The sequence below is a fragment of the Lutra lutra genome, chromosome 3 (assembly GCF_902655055.1).
Source record: "Lutra lutra chromosome 3, mLutLut1.2, whole genome shotgun sequence".
NCBI lineage: Eukaryota > Metazoa > Chordata > Mammalia > Carnivora > Mustelidae > Lutra > Lutra lutra.
In genome coordinates, this window is record NC_062280.1 from 4,093,393 (window position 1) to 4,107,490 (window position 14,098).

Here is a 14,098-nt window from a genome sequence, read left to right on the forward strand (position 1 = left end):
CTCCGCCCAGAGAGATATGCATATGTGCGACAATTGTAAGCAACCATTACACACAAGTTCACATGCAAAACACACACACACACACACACACACACACACACACTGTGACATGAATCCCAGGAGGATTATTGATGCTGGATTAAGCCTCTCTCATTCTCCCCCCTGCACCTATTGGTCCCATATTACTCTTTTATCCATAATCAAGAGCCCTCGGTGTGGCTGTGGTTTTAGAAATCATTTCTTTTCTTCCCAATCATCTGTTTTTTAAAAAGACAAAAATTTATTAGACTCTATTTGGAGAGAGTCTTCCTTATTTTGGACTTATCCTGAGGCGGATAGATAGTTCCATGTCTGACTTATGGTAAAAGATTTCTCTACAGTGATATTAAATGCTTCTGCACATGAAACAGTAGCTTCTTCCTGCTGTTTTGAGATATCTGTCTTTCTTATTGGCACCACAAGAGATAAAGTTCTATAATTGGGGCAGAGATTTATGGAGTGTTATTGTTGAATGTATGTTTATGTTGCTTTCCTGTGGTGAAAGACCCATAACACAAGACTTCCGTTTTGGGATTGATCTGGGGCCTCGCGTAACATGTAGGCTGTAATAAGTAACAGCAGACGCTGCCTCTTCGGTCCCCTCTATCCCATGTGGGTTCCGGGATGGATAATTTTGCTCATTCTTTTGGCCCTTGCTGTGGCTTGTCAGGGACTGGACTCATGTTCATAACTGAGAAGTGCTCAGCTGCGAAATAAGTACTGAAAAGATGAAAAGCAATTGATCCTGAGCCGTTGTGATCTTTCAGTCCCATGTGAGCAAGAAATAAGTATTTAAAGTGGCCTAATAAATCTTTTTGAGTTTAAAAGTTCATAGATTAAAAATATTTATGAATTGACTTGGGCAGGAAGGCTGGGGAAAACATACATTGGTTCTGCAGTAGAGCTGGAAAGCAGTAGGGCGCGTTCATGATAAGTTGAATGAGATCAGCCTGGGGTTTCTGTTTCTACAGAAATAAGAATCCTTTAGCATCAAAGTATGAAAATGTATACCAGAAGTATAGGAGGTGTCAGTTCCAAAATGGATTTAAAATGGCATTTAAAAAACCATTTATAGCTATTTGTTGTTTTTGAGCTTATTGGAAGAGGATAGTAGACTAAATTTTGGGAGGTTGCTATAAGAAGAAAGAGGTAATCTTTCAAATTGAGCAATAAGAACTACGCAGGACCCATGAAAGGAGGTACTGGAAAAAATCTGTATTCATTCGTTCATTCATGCAACAAGAATTTGTTGAATACATACTATATTCTGGGAACTATGTTAAATGTAGGAATAAGGAAATAATAAGATGTGATTCTGTCCTCAAGATTGTCTCAGGGTAGGGAAAGAGGCTGATAAACTAATGTTGAGGCCTAGGGGTGTCTAGGGGCAGCATGAGGGATCTCATTGTCTGTAGGACTTGGAGGACATTACAAAGAAAAGGGGAGTTATATCCATGAGATGAAGGTGCCAAAGACCTGAAGCTAGACTACATTCCTGGAAGGTTCCAGAACTTGACCATTATGTTCACCATCCCATCCTCGTGATAGAGCCAGCATAGGACTGAGTAGGCACTCAAATACTACTTCACGTAGGTCAAGTGTCATCTACTTCACTCTTTGGCCTTGGGGTACTGATGCTTGACCGCAGGTAGGAATGGGAGTCCCCAAGGTTGAAACTCTTCTATGGCTGATAAACTAGAGTAATATACGCCAATCAAAATCACTCAGTGGGACCAAAACATTTAGGCATGGAAGAGCCCATGTGCCAAGAAATAGATTCTCTTTCCCATGCCCAAGCTTAATCTGGGTAGTGATAACTGCCTTAGGCTGATAAAGATTCACAAAGAAAATAAAAAAAGGTTTTAAAATGCTTTTCAATTTAATGGAACTGCGGACCTGTAGAAGCAGGCTACACCCTGCAGGACCCCTCCCAGATTAGATGCTAGTTTTTAGATGAGTTTTAAGAAGACTTCAGGAGAGTAGGAAATTTTGAAGAAATTTAAAAACCCAAGGCCCCACGGGAAGGCATTTGAGGAAGGCATTTGACCCTGAGCTCTGTCGGGGTCATCTAAGATTTGGGGAGAACTTGTCAAGCACCTGCTTGCTAAGACGGGGGTTGGGGCAAGTGAAGGCAGGGTTGGCAAAAGGGCCCCAGGGGTCAAAGACATAAACGTCTGCCCCCTTCTCAGTCATATTGACATGTATGGATTTGGGGAGAAACAGCCACATTTTTGTGTGTCTGATGGGAAAGGAGGTTATGTATCTCTTCAGTAGAAATTATGCTTGCTTTGGAAGTTGGGTTGCTTTTCAACACTCTGGCCCATGTGGTCCACTGCTTCCTCTGTATATGGACTCTACCTAGATGCTACTCTTTTTGAAGTTTTTCCGGCCTTATTTGGAATTGAAGTAGATCACCACTGTGAAGTCATCACAGGACCTGTTTTGTTCTACCTTGCTGGGAAAGTATTCAAAGCTGCTCTAAGATCTATCTGGAAAGAATAAGTGAGACGACAGGCCAGTTGAATTTATTTAAAGTATTAATATTGAAATTCGTTCACCAGTTCAACAGTTTATTGAATATCTTGTATGTTCCTAGGCTCTGGGGATACAACCGTGAACCAACAAGACAAAAATTCTGCCCTCATGGAGTTTCTCGTTTTGTACAGAAGATGTTAAGATGGAGAACACTGCTGAAACAATGAGCAAACCTGCTACCAAGCCTTGGCTCATATTTCTAAGTTAAATTTTGATTTATTTAATCAATAGCACCTCGGTCTGGATTATATGTCATCTTGGTTGTTAATGAATTAAATTTTTTTTGTTAAGCAATTATCTTTCTCTATCAGCATTTTCCTATGCTAACACTTGTGATGAATGTATATTCTAGATTCAAATAAATGGACATTTAGTTTTAGGGACGGCAGCAGAAGCTGAGTCTTATTTTGCCTGTTTGCTAAATGGCTCTTCATTTGGGATAGACAGCAAATGTATTTTTTTCCTCCTTTGCCATAATATTTGCTTTTTCTTACAATCCTCCCCAAGTCTCCTCAGCAACGAGCTGACAAGCTCCCAGGTTATCATTAGAAAAATGAAAATGCTTTTTAAAAAAGATTGGAAAAAAGTCTAGCTATTTTTCATATCTATCTATTGTTTCACAGCGAGGTTTTGCCATAGTGGTACTAACATGCTATAGCTTGAGACAAAATAAAAAAGACAATTATTTTACTAGTTAAAATGAAAGAATGCAAAATTATAAAATGTTGGGGGTGGGGGAAGTGCAGGCAATTTAAATTTCCTGGCAATGAGTCTATAATGTATTTGAAAGAGCAGAGTATTCTGAGCTGTGGATATATGCATTTTGTGGAGGAAAAAATTGCACTTGGAGTTTCCCTGCCTGATTTTAGCGCTCAATTACATTGTTATTTATTTTTTATAAAGAACGTTTGCTTCTGATCTTCCCATAGGCCAGTATCTATGAGGAACCCTATCTATGAGGTCTTCAAATTCTTCTTTTTCTTATCTTCAGAAAGCTTTGGTGAATTTTCCTGCCCGGGAGAAATTCTATCATCCATTTTACCCCCTAAGATTCTTGTTGACATTTATGTACCATTTTTAATTTTTTTAAATTAATTTTATTTTTTATTGAAGTGTAATTAACATTGTTACTTTCAGGTGTACACTGTAATGGTTCTATATCTTGTATATATTGCAGAGTGATCACCAGTTGATAGTTCAGTTAATATCTATCATCATATGTAGTTACAAATCATCTTATTTTTTTCTTCTGATGAGAATTTTCAAGATCCACTCTCCTAGCCACTTTCTTTCTTCTTCTTCTTTCCTAAGATTTTGTTTATTTATTTATTTATTTATTTGACAGAGAGAGCGAGCACAAGTAGGGGGAGCAGCAGGCAGATGGAGAGGGAGAAGCAGGCTCCCACTGGGCAGAGAGCCTGATGCTCGATCCAAGGACCCTGGGATTATGACTAGAGCTGAAGGCAGATGCTTAACTGAGTGAGCCACGCAGGTGACCCTCTCCTAGCCACTTTCTGTCTACAGCTTCTTAAATACTTAGAGTAAGAGGAGTGCTTATTGTCCTAGAGGTTGAAAATGCCAAAGAAATATCTTTTATAATACGTAATGTGAATTTTAAATAATACTTTATAAGCATTTCTTTTCTTTTTTAAGATTTTATTTATTTACTTGACAGAGAGGAAGAGCACAAGCGGCTGGGTGGCAGAGGGAGAAGGAGAAGCAGACTTACCACTGAGCAGGGAGCCTGATACCGGGCTTGATCCCAAGACCCTGGGATCATGACCTGAGCCCAAGGCAGATGATGAAGCATTTATTTTCAAACCACTCTTTAAATACATAAAAAAGGTTTCTTTTGCATGAAACTATGTAAGATGTACTAATACAATGTTTATTGAATTTGAAGATTTTATTTATTTATTTATTTTAGAGAGAGAGAGAGAGAGACAGAGAGTAGATGGGGGAAGGGCTGGGGAAGAGGGAGAGAGAGAATTTCCAGCAGACTCACATGTAAGTGAGGAGCCCGGCGTGGGGCTCAATCCCACGACCCTGAAACCATGACCCCAAGATCACGACCTGAGCCAAAACCATGAGTTGGACTCCCAACCAGCTGAGCCAGCCAGGCTCCCTGAGAACACTTTTGAAAACAGAGTAAGCTCTTGAAGGTTGTTCTTATTTTCATGGACCTGGTGCTTTCTAACTGAATTACTTCTTTATCTTGGAATCCACCAGTTAGTAGGAGAGGCCAAACATTTATAAGAGAACGAGAAAGATTTTAGAACCTGGAACAGATTAATAGGTACTGAGAGATTGTGGCATCACGATGTTTCCATGGAGGAGAAGGCAGGATCCAATTCAAGAAGAGTGTCAGGAATAGGTGAGAACTGAGTTTGGTCTCAAAGGATAAGAAAAGCGAGTGAAAACTAAGTGTTTGGGTAAGTAGATGAAAGAAAAGATGGCCAAAAAAAAAAAAGACTCAGATTTTTTTAGAACTGGAGACCCTTAACACATTAAAAATGGTATAAAATAACTAAGGGCAGACAGCATGAGACTTCTGGTTCAAATTCTAAAGCTAGCTGCAGATACGGCCACTGAGAACACGTAAAATTATGACTTCCAGCTCATTATTTCTTTTGCTACACCAACATGAGGTAGAAGCAGGTCGTGTGGACTTTTTGTTGTTTATTTCCCCCAAAGTTGAACTAATTTTTTTTTTTTTTTTAAGGGCTCAAGTAGGGATGTCTGGGTGGCACAGATGGTTAAGCTTCTGTCTTTGGCTCAGGTCATGATCCCAGTATTCTGGGATCGAGCCCTGCACTGGGTTCCCTGCTCAGTGGGGAGCCTGCTTCTCCCTCTCCCTTTACTGTTTGCCCTGCTTGTGCTCTCTCTGTCAAATAAAATAAAATAAGGTAAAATAAAATAAAATAGTCTCAAGTTAAAAACAGCAAAGATAAAAAAAATAACAAACTACACATTTATTGATAATTCTCTTCCTGGGACACACAAATATGCTTTTATATCTACAGCTTCCCACAAGGTTGGCAGGATTTCTTTTGTTTTAATTTAAATCATTCCATGTTTTCATTGACCTAAAGTACACTTTTTATATTCTTTTTACTCCTACAATTTGATAACTTATGTTTTTCACCTTAAAACCATAATAACAGCCTTTCTGCTTCTTCATATATTCCACTTCCTTTCAATAGACTGACGGGAAGGCAAAAAATGCTTTTGTAGTTGGTGGATTTATTATTCATTCTTGACGGTTACTAGAACTATAATCTGTTCCTCTTAAATTCGGAAGTTGTTGATTGATATTGATTGACTTGTGAAAAGAATGGCCAAGAAGGTAAAAGTATTTAAAAACCTCATGGTATGTCTTCAGGAGTTTGGATTTTGAGATTTATGAAAACTAGGTTAATGGTGTTTTTGAAAGAGAAGCAGAACTTTGCTCTAGAAACACTTTTGGCTTTCTAATAGCTTCTTGGTTCATTTTCTCAGTGATTATTAGGATGAGCTCAACAGTTTCTAGTATTTTTTTTTTTTTTTCTGAATTTGCTGAAAGCCAGGCAGAGAGACTTAAATGTCCCCACTATGCTAGGTCCTTCTAGAGGAGGAACTGTTTCCACATAACTACATTCCCTGTCTTTACCTTGGGGCAGGAGCTCCAAAATCTTCCTGAGTGGCTTTCTCAGGAGTCCTATCAGCACATACTCGTCCCAAAACTACTTTTTAAGAAAACTTGCCCTATTCGAAGATGAAAAGTTGGCAGAGTTCCCCCACTCTTTTCAACCATTTGTTTCTATTTGGTATGTGTGGACCTGCCATTTGAACTTGTTATTTTTTTTGGAAAGTTGGACCAGAAAGAGAGGTCAGAGGTTTCCTTATCTCCAACTTGCTATAAGCGATCTGTTTGGAACCTGAAATCAGACAGGCAAAATGGAAAAGTAAGTCTCAATGTGTCATCGGGTGGAAGGTCCATATGCTGTTGTGAAAGCTGGTATTCATCAGGCTAGGTTAGCAAGGTCCAAGACAGTGAGATTGCAGTGGAGACTGTGGAGTCAGATGGCCTGGGTTCAAATCCCATCTCTGCCACTGTCTCAGGGTCAACTGCTATGTAATGGCCCCTCCAAAGACAATCTCTCAATATTGTTTCCTGGTGGTGGGCACCGACTAGGTTCAGTTAGGTTTTCTCTGCAGCAGTCTCGTATGTGCTGTGGTCAGTCAATGGCTGGGGCTGGAGTCATCTCAAAGCCTCACTAACTCACATATCTGGCTCCCGGCTGGGTTCTCCGTTGGCACCATCAGCTGGAACATCTGCCTTTGACCGTCCATGCAGACTGAGATTGCTCATAGCATGGCAGCTGGGTTCCCAGGGTGAGTGAGGTCCAGGCGAAACCTCTAACTCCTTCCACGACCTAGAATCAGAAGTCATACGGCATCACTTCTGCTGCGTTCTACTCATTAGAATCAAGCCATATTCAACAGGAAGGCAACTAGACTCTACTCTTTTACAGGAGAGTGTCGAAGAATTTGTGGATATGTGTTCAAACCACCGCCGCCACTTCTTAGCTGGAAGACCTCTTTAGTTTTGGCTTTCCTTGTCTGTAAAATAAGAACAAGAAAGAAACCTACCTCAGGTTTCGGAGAAGACTGAGCAAGAACGGGTCAGTACTGGAGAGTCACTCTGCCTTAGCCCACCCCATTATTGTGTCTTCTGCAGATCAGACTTTGATGCAGATAGTGTCATCAATGATGATACAGTCCCAAGCAGGTAGAGTCTGGGCAATTGCCACCTTTCCAAACTCTACTGGTGACATTTGACAAATCCCAGTGCCTGTGGTTCTTATGTCTCCGGGAACAGAGTTACTATATATGGTATGAATTCTTTGGTTCACCTCGTTTTAGTGACAGTTTCCAGATATAGGTCAGTCCATTTAAACCTGGCCCCATTTATGGCAATTTATTTCATTTAGGATAAAGTAGTTAGAATCATGAGTAATAATTACTGTGCCTACATTGCTCTGAACACCTTCGCCAAGTAATCCTCACCTCACCCAGTGAGTAAGCTTGGAGGAGCACCCTGCCCTCCTCTGGGGTGAGGAAACCGGGTCCTGGGTCAGGTGGCTCGCTCTGGATTCCACAAAGAGGCAAGAGGCAGGCTGGAGAGGGAAGCCAGGGGTCCTGACTCTGTCTCCTCCAACGCACTTGAGTGATATGCGGACTAGTACCCGCCCTTGCTCACTACCCAGTGGTCATTGATAGGCTGTTTTCAGACACATACGGGTATTTGAAATTTCTTTTAAACTATCTTGTATTTTTTGTAGCAGAGAGTTTGGTCAGTGTTTACTTAGCATGACGTGAGACACTAGGAACCTTGCAAATAAAAGCAACTTTGCTGCTCAACGCACTTCCTTTCTGTTTCGGTCAGATTCATCCTTTCTGCTATTCTTGGGCGGCCAGACTTCATGTAGGGCAGAAGGGACAACCGGGAAAGCTCCCAGTCCGCAGGCGCTTGCCCCCGGGCTGCCGGCCGCTGCACGTCCTGCCGGGCGCCGGTAAGCTCGGCGGTGCACGCAGGTGCGAGGGCCGAGCTCCCCGTGGGCGCCGGCCGGGACGCCTCTCCGTGCCCTCTGCGTTCGCGGCCGCGTCCCGACCTGCCCCCGCGCGCAGGCTTCCGAGCGCGCTCACCGGGGGGCGCTGTGCGGCCGCGCCCGGCGGCCGGGGGAGGGTGGGCTCGGGGGCGGGGGCTCCCGGCACTGCCGGCGCGCGCAGGGGCGAATCCCAGGCGGCGAGGTCGCCGCCCCCGCCCCTCGGCCAGCCCCTCGGCCTGCGGGGGAGAGGGGAGTGGCCGCGCGCCTCCCGCCTCCCGCCGCAGCCCAGCGCCCCGCGGCAGCCGGCTCTCCGCAGTCGGGCGCGCACGGGAGTCCGGGCGCGGCGCGTGGAGGCGGTGCGGGAGCGCGGGGCGCGCGAAGGGCCGGCGACCGCGGGACAGCGTCCGCCCGGCAGCCTCCGTCGAGCAGTCGCCGCGGGAGCCCGCAGCTTCGCGCTGGGCCCGCGTCCCGGAGCGCGAGGACGACCAGGAGGCGCGGCGGCGCCCGGCGAGGTAGCGAGAGCCTCTCCCCTTCTCCCCGGCCCTGCCCGCTCGCTCCGGCCGCGGCCCTCCGGGGGCGGCGGAGGGGGCGCCTCGCGCCTTTGTGCCCGGGGGCCCCGCCGCAGTCCGCGGGGCACGGGTCGCCGGGGGCCGTGGCGTTGCTGCGGCAAGAACCCGCGCACGCCAGAGGTCGCCGGGGTGGTCGTGACTCCGCAGTTGCTTGGGGCGGGCGGGAGCAACGCGGCTTGGGAGCAAAGTTGCTCTTACTCTGCCCCATCCTCCCCGTACCCGTGGGCAGCGCGGAGCCCCGGTCCTCCTCGTTCCCACCCACACCCGTCCTTTTCTCCGGCCCTCAGCGGGTGCCCGGCCCCGGCTCCGCGGCCCGGCACGGGGTGGGGGCACCTCCGGGAGGGAGAGTGTGGGGAGAACAATGGGGCGTCCCGGGAGCGGGGTTCAGGTGCGGCGTGCCCCGGCGGCGGCGGAGAGGGGTGCGGGACCCGAGGGGGCGTCCGCGCGTGCGGCCGCGCTGCGCTCCTTTGTTCCGCCGCGGCGGAGGGGCTGCCCCGGGTCTCGTTTCCTGCCGGGGCCGAGGTTGATTCACGGTGGCTGGGGAGGAAGGGGCGGGAGCGGCGCCGCAATGAAAACCAGATTACGACCCGGAGTCCCGGAGCGCGCTCGTTGGGGCCGCGGAGAGGGTGGGAAGGGGTCGGAGAGGGTGCGGTGCGGAGCGGAGGCCCGGCGCACGCATTTCGTCCGCCGGCCCCGGGTTCCCCGAGCGTCTTTGTGGTGCTTTGTTCGGACCGCGGTCAAGTTGTTGCCGCAACAAGTTGTGCACTTCCTTGAGTTCGAGGCGCTCCCGGTGTCGGTTTCCTGAAATCGAATCTTGGTTACTTCGGAAGACTTTTTTTGTGAGGATCAGGGTACTTGTGTGTCGGTGTGTGCCCGGGGACGTGTGTGTGGCCAGTGGGTATCGGCATGAATATATAGAATAGATTTTAACATAAGATAGTTTTCTCCACTGTAATATAGTATAACAGTTTTCCAGGAATGTTTGAGGGGAAACCACTATAAAATTAGACATTGCTAAATAAATGAATCAGATTATGTAACACGGAGTCGAAAAACCCTTTTGCGGGCTTTCCCAGAAAACACACCCCACACACCCCGGTGGTTGGAGTTTGAGTTAAGGACCCACCGCTTCTGGGCTTTCCCTCCCTCAGTGCGGACCACCTGGAGTAAGAAAGAGAACTCAAACCGTTATGCCCAATGGGATTTTTATTTATTTTTTAGGGGTAGAATTAAATCTAATATGGTGGACGTTTGTTGAGTGATCCTTTTCTAGATTGAAATCCAGAAACCCAGGAGGAAAGGTTGACCTGGGGAGGGAGCTGGGGCCATCGGGTGATGAGTGCTTTTGAATGGGGTATTCCAAGAGAAACTGTTTGGGGTGGAGTCTGACATTTCCAGGCATTCATGGTCTGTGCCTATGGGACCCTGGTGGAAGGATCCCAAAGTCGGACTGAATGTTAGAATTACTGTGGGATAATTGAGGAGACATCCAGGGATGGTCAGTGATCAGAGGTGGCAGGTGACCCCAGCCCTGCCTCTTTGACAACTCTGCAGACCCACGGTTAAACCACTCCACTGGGCATTCGATTTAAGACAACCAAGTTTGAAAGCCTCTTAACCTTAGAAGGGGAATTAGGAGCTTACTCCAGGGGGAAAAAATGTTTCCTGCCCACGAAGTGGTAATGGAAAAGAGCTGTGTAAGCTGCTGCTGAGGGCTTGTCTTTTTCGTGGGGGATGTGGTCACATTTTTAGGCCAGGCTGAGAAGCAGTGGGACTTGTCCTCAGGAGCCATTACACTGGGATGTTGGAGTGAGATGCTGTCCAGCCATCAAGCTGTTTGCTGCTGTAACTAACACACTGCCTGGCAAAATGTGGTGCCACAGGCAGCACACAGAGGGGATAGAGGGAGACTTTTTCCCTATTATTGTTGTTGTGGTTGCCATTTTGGACTTTTCATTTATGTTGGGAATTGCTTTGTAAGATGTGGCACAGTTGGATTCCTCCCAGCTACACATCGGAATATACACTAACAAGGAAGCCCTAGAGTGTATTAGCTGCTGCTGGAGACCGGGGGTGGGGCTGGGGGGCTCTTACATGGCTTGTCTCTGGCCCAGGGTGCTGCCCATGGATCTCCCATTGTGTGGTGAGGCTGGCTGCACCCCCTTCGTGGGTTGGGATGAATCATCACTTTGTCAAACCTGGTGTTAAAGACTCACTCTCCTGGGTTGCTGACAGTTATGCAAAGCAAGGAGGAGCTTCTGACCTCAGTGGGGAAGGAGTGGGGGGTAGGAGTGGTTTGGCGAAGAAGGGATCCTCAGAGCCTGGGATCCATGTTTTTAGCATTTGTCCCCCCTTTGGGTGAGGTTCTCCCCTCTTCCCCCACCCTTCTACTATTTTTAATGGCTGGATATTTGGATTTTTGTTAAATAGCCTAACGGTAATTGTCACTGTCATTTAGTAAGTGTTTACTATGTGAGATGGGTTTTGCATACATTATTCCATGAATCCTCACAACTTGTTAAAGTGGGTATTATACTCATTTTACAGTTGAAAGGAGGCCTAGGGAGATGACTAGCCTCTTCTTAGCCCTGCTCGTGTAGGTAACTAGCAAGTGGTCAAGGTGAAAGTCCATGTTCTCTTTAAGGAAACACTGTAAGGTATGATATCTTCAAAGAATTGGAATAACAATAGCTTGAATAACTATTTGATTTGCCTTTTGCAAATTTCTTATCACTTTCTCATATATTACCATAATGATCCTTTCAGAAACCTATGGGGGCACCTGGGTGGCTCAGTTGGTTAAGCATCTGCCTTCGGTTCAAGTCGTGATCCTGGGGTCCTGGAATCGAGCCCCTGGGCAGACCCCCTGCTCAGCGGGGAATCTGCTTCTCCTTCTTCCTTTGCCCTCCCTCTGCTGTTCTTTCTCTCTCTCTCTCTCTCTGTCAAATAAATCAATAAGATCTTAAAAAGAGAGAGAGAAATCCCTGTGAGAGAGGTTTGGAAGGCACAGTTAGTGACATCACAGCTCTGAAAAGTGTATTTGCTAAAAAGCTCTATGCTGTGTGATAGCCTGTGTGCATACACTTTAAGTGAAGGAAACTTTATTTTTAAGAAGTTAGGCTGCCAATATTTAAAAATAAGTTCTTTTTTGGAAACATTTAAAAGTGGTGGAATGGAATAGATCTTACACGGTATTTAAGCATTTTATATTCACTGACATCCGTTTTAGCTCTTTTTATCTTATAGCCTTTCATACTTTGGAGACCCAATGCCAGAGTGTCTTTTTAGAGGAGAAGCAAGGAGGGAAGGAATGTGGTTATAAAGAGGAAGTGGGACATTGGAATTGGAAACACACTCAGAGCAGGGGGGGATTTTCCCAGCATGTGCTTTCGGTCCTGGCCTTCGCCTTTTACAGAAGACATTCTTCCTTAGGGAAGTGTCAAGGGTCTTTCTTTACAATACCTCTGAGAACATCAGCTTTCTGTGCTCATGGGAACACATATTCCACGGAATTTCCAGGCTCATCCTTTCCCCAGAGGGGAAGTGAGCTTAGGTGTCCCTGTGAAAAGGGAATGGAAATGGTATCCAGTCCTTGGGGTGGCCTGGAGGGTGGTCATGAGCAGGAGACGCCTGACCTTGACACACGAGCGACCACTGGGTGCAGGAGCGGAATGGATTTTAACACTTGGCATCATCGATTGGGTCTGGATTTCTCAGAATGCTCCTGGGCAAATGGAAAAGTCAATATTGGTTTTTTATTTTGTTTGTTTCTAAGATAAGACTGTAAAGACTGAAAGTTCTATCTTGTTTAATTATTTCAAATAACGATGGGACATCATTTAGGGTCTTCAGGGACTGAGGTGTCGGTGCAGTAACTTCTGTCTCTTGTCATTAAGTTCCCCTTCAGTGGGTATGTGGGCGGAGGCAGACTGTGGTCTGCTGAGCTCTGTCAGGGGGCACCTTCCGGCTTGCCCCCGAGCAGGATGAAGGGTGAGCCACAGCATCTCGCTCCTGTAACCTTTCCTGGCTTTCTTTTCCCTTGTCAGTACCTTCCTCATCCATTCACATTTTGTCAAGTGCACGGCTGATGGGAGGGAGTCCGTGCATTAAAAAGCAATGAAGGAAATCCATTGTGCCTCAAAGGACATAGCCGGGCAGGCCACCGTGCGCAGAGTGGATATTGGGGAAATGAAGAAAATGACTGTGACAGCTGTGGTGACCAGGCCACGCCAACACTCGCTGGCCAGACAAAAGCTGACAGCAGACAAAAGCGAGAGAGTGGGAGGAGACGGAGCGTGGTGCCCGCTCCTTCTTTGTCCTCTGTGCTTTCATTTCCTCCAGCCTCTGGTGGCGTGGAAGGGGTCAGGTCTCCAAACACCTGCCTCTTGAAGGTTGGGTTGGTCTGGAGGTTAGGAAGCAACGTCCCGGAGGAGAGCGTGGGGGGTCCCGTTTTGGATCCCGAGGATGTACAAAGGGCCATTCCATGGGAGCAGGTGCCGAGTCACGTGGTGGTCTCTGGCATGGGGTAGGGGTAGGTGCTTGGTGCCTCCCGCTTCCTTCCCTCTTCCTTCCCCACCTGCCCCGTCCTGTCCTCGGTTGGTGCTCAGCCTGGCTGATTCAGTCTCACTAAGGCTGTCTGCAGACTTCAGAGTGTTTGCCTTGTGGACAAGAAATGCCAAGCCCCCAAAGAATGAATCATTCATGTTTTATATGATGCTCCTGCTGTTGTTAGTGAAGTGGTGGGTGCTTCCTCTGTGTCAGCCCTCATCATGGGTACTTTGTTTTCTTTTTTTTTTTTAAAGTAGGCTGGGAGCCCGGCGTGGAGCTCAGACTCCTGACTCTGAGATCAAGATCTAAGCCGAGATCAAGAGTCTGAATCTTAACCGACTGAGCCACCCAGGCGCCCCCCGGGTATTTTCTGTAGCTTGTTTGTGTCATCCGCATTGCTGCCCTTCAGCAGGAAGGATGTGTGGATGAGGGAACGGAGTAATTTGCCAGGGCCCCAGACTGTGTGCTTTCCAGAACTACGTGTTGCCTCGTGGTGCGGTGTTCTTTGAAGCTTTGGGCCACTCTTAAGGAGGTTGTTTTAAGGAGTTGGAGTGAGAACCTCCCTCCTGGCTTGCTTCCTTTGTGACCTGGAGTCAGGGTTCCTGTGGGTATCCTTGGCCAGTCCAGAGCTGGGCGGGTTGGTTGATCTGCTTCTCCGTTTGTCCTTTTCTGGGCCCTGTGCTTGGCTCTCCCATTGTGCCTCATTCTCCCCCAAATGAGGGTGACTTGGTGAACAGACTCAGCCCATTGGTGAGGAAACAGCTTGTCTGGTGATCTCTCTTACCCTCTCCTGGCACTTCCTTATCTGCAGGAATT

At 46.9% G+C, this 14,098-nt stretch overlaps 1 protein-coding gene across 1 annotated transcript in view; it reads left to right on the forward strand.

Moving 5' to 3' along the window:
* Nucleotides 1–8,494: 8,494 nt before the first annotated feature.
* MYO1B (myosin IB) overlaps nucleotides 8,495–14,098 on the forward strand; it is a 180,203-nt gene continuing 174,599 nt past the window's right edge. Inside the window, 1 exon segment of the mRNA XM_047720633.1 lies at nucleotides 8,495–8,677. The gene's annotated coding sequence lies outside the window, so the exon portion shown is untranslated.